Genomic DNA, 8,136 nt, shown 5'->3' on the forward strand with positions numbered 1-8,136 from the left:
TGGGACAATGCCGACTTAAGTACAGGATGAGAGAATTTTCCAAGCGTTTGTGGTTTGAGCTGCTCCTGGGAGACCAGTAGTAGATTCCGTTGAACCAGTGCAGGTTTATTGTATCCCTTGACCTTCACATTGACCATGAAACACAGAAATCACATCGGGATTGAATAAAAAATGAACAATGCCGACTTGAGTACAAGAAGAGTGAATCTTCTAAGAGTTGTGCTTTCAGCGGCTCATGGGAGACCAGTATTAGATTGGGATGCACCAGTACAGGTTTACTGTATCCCTTGGACCTTTACATTGCCCATGAAACACAGAAATTTCATCGGGATTGAATACAAAAGGGACAATGTCGACTTAAGTACAAGAAGAGTGAATCTTCTAGTAATTTGTGAATTGAGTGGCTCCTGGGAGACCAGTATTGAAGTCCGATGCACCAGTGCAGGTTTACTGTATCCCTTGGACATCCACATTGACCATGAAACACAGAAATCGAATCGGGATTGAATACAAAGGGAACAATGCTGACTTAAGTACAAGAAGAGTGAATCTTCTAAGAATTTGTGCCTTGAGCGTCTCCTGGGAGACCAGTATTAGATTCCGATGCACCAGTACAGGTTTACTGTATCCCTTGGACCTTCACATTGACAATGAAACACAGAAATTGCATCAGGATTGAATACAAAAGGGACAATGCCGACTTAAGTACAAGAAGGTGAATTTTCTAAGAGTTTGTGGTTTGGGCGGCTGCTGGGAGACCAGTATCAGATTCCATGCACCAGTGCAGGTTTACTGTATCCCATGGACCATCACATTGACCATGAAACACAGAAATCGCATCGGCATTGAATACAAGAGGCACAATGCCGATTTAAGAACAAGAGGAGTGAATCTTCTAAGAGTTTGTACTTTGAAGGGCTTCAGAAAGTCCTGAATTAGTTTCCGATTCACCAGCGATGGTTTACAATAACCCTTAGACCTTCACATTGAGCATGAAACAGAGATATTGCTTCGGGATTGAATACAAAAGGGACAATGTCGACCTAAGTACAAGAAGAGTGATTCATCTAAGAGTTTGTGCTTTGAACGGCACCTGGGGGCCAGTGTGAGATTCCGATGCCCCAGTGTAGGTTTGCTGTATTCCTTGGACCTTCACATTGACCATGAAACACAGAAATTGCATCGGGATTGAATACATACGGCACAATGCCAAATTAAGTACAAGAAGAGTGAATCTTCTAAGAGTTAGTGCTTTGAGTGGCTCCTGGGAGACAAGCATGAGATTCCTACGCACCAGTGTGGGTTTACTGTATCCCTTGGACCTTCACATTGACCATGAAACATAGAAATTACATCGGGATTGAATACAAAGGGACAAACCGAACTTAAGTACAAGAAGAGATAATCTTCTAACAGTTTGTGCTTTGAGCGGCTCCTGGGAGTCTAGTGTTAGATTCTGATGCACTAGTGCAGGATTACTGTATACCCTTGGACTTCCACATTGACCATGAAAGACAGATATCGCATCGGGATTGAATACAAAAGGCACAATGCCGACTTAAGTACCAGAAGAGCGAATCTTCTAAGATTTTGTGCTTTGAGCAACTCCTGGGGGAACAGTATTAGATTCCAATGCACCAGTGCAGGTTTACTGTATCCCTTGGACCTTCACATTGACCCGGAAACACAGAAATTGCATCGACATTGTATACAAAAAGGACATTTCCGACTAAAGTACAAGAACAGTGAGTTTTCTAAGAGATTGTGGTTTGAGCGGCACCTGCGAGACCAGTATTAGAATCCGATGCACCAGTGCAGGTTTACTGTATCCCTTGGACATTCACATTGACCATGAAACGCAGAAATCGCATCGGGATTGGATACAAACGGTACAATGCCGACTTAAGTACCAGAAGTGCGAATCTTCTAAGAATTTAAGCGGCTCCTGGGAGATCAGTATTAGATTCCGATGCACCTGTGCAGGTTTACTGTATCCCTTGGAACTTCACATTGACCATGAAACACAGAAATTGCATCGGGATTTAATACAAAAGGGACTGCCGACTTAAGTACAAGAAGAGTTATTCATCTAAGAGTTTGTACTTTGAGCGGCTCTTGGGAGACCAGTATTAGATTCCGATGCACCAGTGCAGGTTTACTGCATCCCTTGGCCCTCAACATTGACCATGTAACACAGAAATTGCATCGGGATTGAATACAAAATGCACAATGCCGATAAGTTCAAGAAGAGTGAATCTTGTAATAGTTTGTGATTTGGGCGGCTCCTGGGAGACTAGTATTAAATTCCAATGCACCAGTGAACTTTTACTGTATCCCTTGGACCGCCACATTCACCATGAAATTCAGAATTCGAATCAGGAATGAATACAAGGGGAACAATGCCGTCTTAAGTACTAGAAGAGTGAATCCTCTAAGAGTTTGTGATTTACGCGGCTCCTGGGAGACCAGTATTAGATTCCGATGCACCAGTGCAGGTTTACTGTATCCCTCAGACCTTCACAATGACCATCAAACTCAGATATTGCATCGGGATAGAATACAAAAGGCACAATTCCGCCTTAAGTACAAGAGGAGTTAATCTTCTAACAGTTTGTGCTTTCAGCGGCGCCTGGGAGACCAGTATCAGATTCCGATGCTCCAGTGTAGGTTTACTGTATCCCTTGGACCTTCACATAGACCATGAAACACAGAATTTGCATCGGGATTAAATACAATAGGCACAATGCCGTCTTTAGTACAAGAAGAGTGAATCTTCTAAGATATTGTGCTTTGAGCGGCTCCTAGGAGACCTGTATTAGATTCCGATGCACCTGTGCTGATTTGTTGTATCCCTTGGACCCTCACATGGACCATCAAACACAGATATTGCATCGGGATTGAAAACAAAATGCACAATGCCCACTTAAGTATAAGAAGAGTGAATCTTGTAAGAGTTTGTGCTTTGAGCGGGTCCTGGGAGACCAGTATTAGATTCCGAAACACCAGTGCAGGTCTACTGTATCCCTTGAACCTTCACATTGACCATGAAACACAGAAATTGCATCGGGATTGAATACAAAAGGGACAATGCCGACTTGAGTACAAGAAAAGTTAATCATCTAAGAGTTTGTGCTTTGAGCGGCTCCTGGGAGACCAGTATTAAATTCCGATGCTCCAGTGCAGGTGTACCGTATCCCTTGGACCTTCACATTGACCATGAAACGCAGAAATTGCATCGGGATTGAATACAAAATGCACAATGCCGACTTACGTACAAGAAGAGTAAATCATCTAAGAGTTAGTGCTTTGAGCGGCTCATGGGAGACCAGTATTAGATTCCGATGCACCAGTGCAGGTTTACTGTATCCCTTCGACATTCACATTGACCATGAAACACAGAAATTGCATCGGGATTGAATTCAAATGGGACAATGCCGACATAAGTACAGGATGAGAGAATTTTCCAAGCGTTTGTGGTTTGAGCTGCTCCTGTGAGACCAGTAGTAGATTCCGTTGAACCAGTGCAGGTTTATTGTATCCCTTGACCTTCACATTGACCATGAAACACAGAAATCACATCGGGATTGAATAAAAAATGAACAATGCAGACTTGAGTACAAGAAGAGTGAATCTTCTAAGAGTTGTGCTTTCAGCGGCTCATGGGAGACCAGTATTAGATTGGGATGCACCAGTACAGGTTTACTGCATCCCTTGGACCTTTACATTGCCCATGAAACACAGAAATTTCATCGGGATTGAATACAAAAGGGACAATGTCGACTTAAGTACAAGAAGAGTGAATCTTCTAGTAATTTGTGAAATGAGTGGCTCCTGGGAGACCAGTATTGAAGTCCGATGCACCAGTGCAGGTTTACTGTATCCCTTGGACATCCACATTGACCATGAAACACAGAAATCGAATCGGGATTGAATACAAAGGGAACAATGCTGACTTAAGTACAAGAAGAGTGAATCTTCTAAGAATTTGTGCCTTGAGCGTCTCCTGGGAGACCTGTATGAGATTCCGATGCACCAGTGCACGTTTACTGTATCCCTTTGACCTTCACATTGACCATGAAACACAGAAATTGCATCAGGATTGAATACAAAAGGGACAATGCCGACTTAAGTACAAGAAGGTGAATTTTCTAAGAGTTTGTGGTTTGGGCGGCTGCTGGGAGACCAGTATCAGATTCCATGCACCAGTGCAGGTTTACTGTATCCCATGGACCATCACATTGACCATGAAACACAGAAATCGCATCGGCATTGAATACAAGAGGCACAATGCCGACTTAAGAACAAGAGGAGTGAATCTTCTAAGAGTTTGTACTTTGAACGGCTTCAGAAAGTCCTGAATTAGTTTCCGATTCACCAGCGATGGTTTACTGTAACCCTTAGACCTTCACATTGAGCATGAAACAGAGATATTGCTTCGGGATTGAATACAAAAGGGACAATGTCGACCTAAGTACAAGAAGAGTGATTCATCTAAGAGTTTGTGCTTTGAACGGCACCTGGGGGCCAGGGTTAGATTCCGATGCCCCAGTGTAGGTTTGCTGTATTCCTTGGACCTTCACATTGACCCGGAAACACAGAAATTGCATCGACATTGTATACAAAAAGGACATTTCCGACTAAAGTACAAGAACAGTGAGTTTTCTAAGAGATTGTGGTTTGAGCGGCACCTGCGAGACCAGTATTAGAATCCGATGCACCAGTGCAGGTTTACTGTATCCCTTGGACATTCACATTGACCATGAAACGCAGAAATCGCATCGGGATTGGATACAAACGGTACAATGCCGACTTAAGTACCAGAAGTGCGAATCTTCTAAGAATTTAAGCGGCTCCTGGGAGATCAGTATTAGATTCCGATGCACCTGTGCAGGTTTACTGTATCCCTTTTGACCTTCACATTGACCATGAAACACAGATATTGCATGGGGATTGAATACAAAAGGGACAATGCCGACTTAAGTATAAGAAGAGTGAGTTTTCTAAGAGATTGTGGTTTGAGCGGCTCCTGCGAGACCAGTATTAGATTCCGATGCACCAGTGAAGGTTTACTGTATCCCTTGGACCTTCACATTGACCATGAAACACAGAAATGGCATTGGGATTGAATACTAAATGCACAATGCCGACTTAAGTACAAGAAGAGCGAATCTTCTAAGAGTTTGTGATTTGAGCGGCTCATGGGAGACCAGTATTAGATTCCGATGAACCAGTGCAGGTTTACTGTATCCCTTGGAACTTCTCAATGACCATGATACACAGAAATTGCATCGGCATTGAATACAAATGCACAATGCCAACTTAAGTACAAGAAGAGTGAGTCTTTTAAGAGTATGTGCTTTGAGCGGCTCCTGGGAGACCAGTATTAGATTCCAATTCACCAGTGCAGGTTTACTGTATCCCTTGGAGCTTCACATTGATCATGAAATACAGAATTGGCATCGGGATTGAATTCAAAAGGCACAATGACGACTTAAGTACAAGAAGAGTGATCGTCTAAGAGTTTGTGTTTTGAACGGCACCTGGGGGCCAGTATGCGATTCCGATGCACCAGTGCAGGTACACTGTATCCCTTGGACCTTCACATTGACCATGAAACACAGAAATTTCATCGGGATTTAATACAAAAGGCACAAAGCCAAATTAAGTACAAGAAGAGTGAATCTTAAAGAGTTTGTGGTATGAGCGGCTCCTGGGAGACCAGTATTAGATCCCGATGACCCAATGCGGGTTAACTGTATCCATGGGACCTTCACATGGACCATCAAACACAGAAATTGCATCGGGATTGAAAACAAAAACCACAATGCCGACTTAAGTACAAGAAAAGTGAATCTTCAAAGAGTTTGTGCTTTGAGCGGCCCCTGGGAGACCAGTATTAGATTCCAATGCACCAGTGCAGGTTTACTGTATCCCTTGGACATTCACATTGACCATAAAACACAGAAATTGCATTGGGATTGAATAGAAAAGGGACTACCAACTTAAGTACAGGAAGAGTTAATCATCTAAGAAATTGTTTTGAGCGGCTCCTTGGAGACCAGTATTGGATTCTGATGCTCCAGTGCAGGTGTACTGTATCCCTTGGACCTTCACATTGACCATGAAAGGCAGAAATTGGATCGGGATTGAATACCAAATGCACAATGCCGACTTACGTACAAGAAGAGTAAATCTTCTAAGAGTTTGTTATTTGAGCGGCTCCTGGAAGACCAGTATTAGATTCCGATTCACCAGTGCAGGTTTACTGTATCTCTTGGACCTTCACATTGACCATGAAACACAGAAATTGCATCGGGATAGAATACAAAATGCACAATGCCGACTTAATTACAAGAAGAGTGAATCTTCTAAGAGTTTCTGGTTTGAGAGGCTCCTGGGAGATGAGTAATATATTCCAATGCACCAGTGCAGGTTTACTGTATCCCTTGGACCTTCACATTGACCATGAAACACAGAAATCGCATCGGGATTGAATACTAAATGCACAATGCCGACTTAAGTACAAGAAGAGTGAATCTTCTAAGAGTTTGTGGTTTGAGCGGCTCATGGGAGACCAGTATTGGATTCCGATGAACCAGTGCAGGTTTACTGTATCCCTTGGAACTTCTCAATGACCATGAAACACAGAAATTGCATCGCGATTGAAATCAAATGCACAATGCCAACTTAAGTACAAGAAGAGTGAATCTTCTAAGAGTTTGTGCTTTGAGCGGCTCCTGGGAAACCAGTATTACATTCCCATTCACCAGTGCAGGTTGACTCTATCATTTGGACCTTCACATTGACCATGAAACACAGTAATTGCATCGGGATTAAATACAAAATGGACAATGCCAATTTAAGTACAAGAAGAATGAATCTTCTAGGAATTTGTGCTTTCAGCGGCTCCTGGGAGAATAGTTTTAGATTCCGATGCACCAGTGCAAGTTTACTGTATCCCTTGGATCTCCACATTGACCATGAAACACAGAAATTGCATCGGGATTGTGTACAAAAGGCACAATGCTAACTTAAGTACAAGGAGAGTGAATCTTCTAAGAGTTTGTGGTTTGAGCGGCTCCTGGTAGACCAGTATTAGATTCTGATGCACCAGTGCACGTTAAATGTATCCCTTTGACCGTAACATTGACCATGAAACACAGAAATTGCATCGGGATTGAATACAAAAGTAACAATGCCGACTTAAGTACAAGAAGAGTGAATTTTCTAAAAGTTTGTGGTTTGTGCGGCTCCTGGGAGACCAGTATTAGTTTCCGATGCACCAGTGCAGGTTTACTGTATCCCTTGGTCCTTCACATTGACCATGAAACATAGAAATTGCATCGGGATTGAATACAAAAGGCACAATGCCAATTAAGTAAAAGAAGAGTGAATCTTCTAAGCGTTTGTGGTTTGAGCGGCTCCTGGGAGACCAGTATTAGATTCTGATGCACCAGTGAACGTTAAATGTATGCCTTTGACCTTCTCATTGACCATGAAACACAGAAATCGCATCGGGATTGAATACTTAATGCACAATGCTGACTTACGTACAAGAAGATTGAATCTTCTAAGAGTTTGTGCTTTGAGCGGCTCCTGGGAGACCAGTATTAGATTCCGATGTACCAGCGCAGGTTCACTGTATCCCTTCGACCTTCACATTGAAGATGAAACACAGAAATTGCATCGAGATTGAATAGAAACGGGACAAAGCCGACTTAAGTACAAGAAGAGTGAATTTTCTAAGCGGTTGTGGGTTGAGCAGCTCCATGGAGACCAGTTTTGTATTCAGATGCACCAGTACTGGTTTACTGTATCTCTTGGACCTTTACATTGCCCATGAAACACAGAAATTTCATCGGGATTGAATACAAAAGGGACAATGCCGACTTAAGTACAAGAAGAGTGAATCTTCTAACTGTTTGTGTTTTGAGCGGCTCCTGGGAGACCAGTATTAGATTCCGATTCACCAGTGCAGGTTTACTGTATCCCCTGGACCTTCACATTGACCATGAAACACAGAAATTGCATCGGGATCGAATACAAGAGGGACAATGCCGACTTAAGTACAAGAAGAGTGAATCTTCTAAGAGTTAGTGCTTTGAGCCGCGCTTGGGAGACCAGTATCAAATTCCA

The sequence above is a fragment of the Schistocerca americana genome, chromosome 7 (assembly GCF_021461395.2).
Source record: "Schistocerca americana isolate TAMUIC-IGC-003095 chromosome 7, iqSchAmer2.1, whole genome shotgun sequence".
In the NCBI taxonomy this organism is placed as follows: Eukaryota; Metazoa; Arthropoda; class Insecta; order Orthoptera; family Acrididae; genus Schistocerca; species Schistocerca americana.